Below are 1073 nucleotides of genomic sequence, written 5' to 3'. Positions count from 1 at the left end.
CTGATGGTTAATGATGTTGAACATTTTTTCATGTGTCTGTTTTATGTGTCCATTTGTATGTCTTTGGAAAACTCAGCATCCAAAAAACAAATAATCAAGTCAAAAAATGGACAGAAGATAAAGGCCTCTTTGGACTGTGACAGCTGAGCTATAGGTCACACTTTGGAGGACCAGCCCTCTTAGGCCCCGCCTAATCCTAGTTTACTTCACTTTCCCTGATGAATGGTCATTGACCTAGCATGCTTTGCAGCTTCCCTGAATGAGACAAGACACATTATCTTTTCAACCTATTCTGTTCTAAACTTCCGGAGTTCATTTTCCTCTACTAATCTTATAATATGCTTTGATTGGGAAAACATCTCACATGTTTGAACACTCTACTGTATCAGTGTGGTCAACAGTCACAAACAAATCTCAAATGTACGTTTATTTTTTCAAATGCATGATGAATTTGAAGACATTGTCAATTGGAAATCATGTTTTCTTTTGTAGGGAAAATGGGAAAATTTTTTTTCATGTAGCTTTAGGCATAAATTTAAAATTTTATAGTACCTCCTTTCTCATAATAGAGTTAATTAAAATGTTAATTTGGTGAAATATGAACCCTGAAAATAATTACCTTAATACTCATATACTCACAAATTCTCATATTTGTAATGCACTCTTATTCCAGTGACATGTATTCTGACTAGCATAGCAGCTCAGATATGGACCTATAGATCTTGTTCATCATAAGGTGACTTTCTTCTTTTTAAATTCAGAGCCATATTTATGTCCAACAACATCAACTTGTAGCCAGCAAATATTTATTAAGCACTTGCTGTTTGTGGGCACTGTTCTAGGTGTTGGTGATCAGCAGTGAATAAAACAAAGCCTCTACCCTCATGTAAAATTCCTGTGATGAGGAAATTACGGCATTGGTTGGGGGGTTAGCAAAAGAGAAACTAGGCATAGCACACTTCTTTTCTACCTGTCTTCTTAACCAGTGGCTTTGGATGGGATATGCTGCAATAAGAATGTCCTCCGTGTTGGCTTATTTCACTTTGCATAATGTCCTCCAGGTCTATCCATGA

Source organism: Ursus arctos, chromosome X, assembly GCF_023065955.2.
Source record: "Ursus arctos isolate Adak ecotype North America chromosome X, UrsArc2.0, whole genome shotgun sequence".
Classification (NCBI taxonomy): Eukaryota; Metazoa; Chordata; class Mammalia; order Carnivora; family Ursidae; genus Ursus; species Ursus arctos.
Note: the sequence above shows the minus strand (reverse complement) of the source record.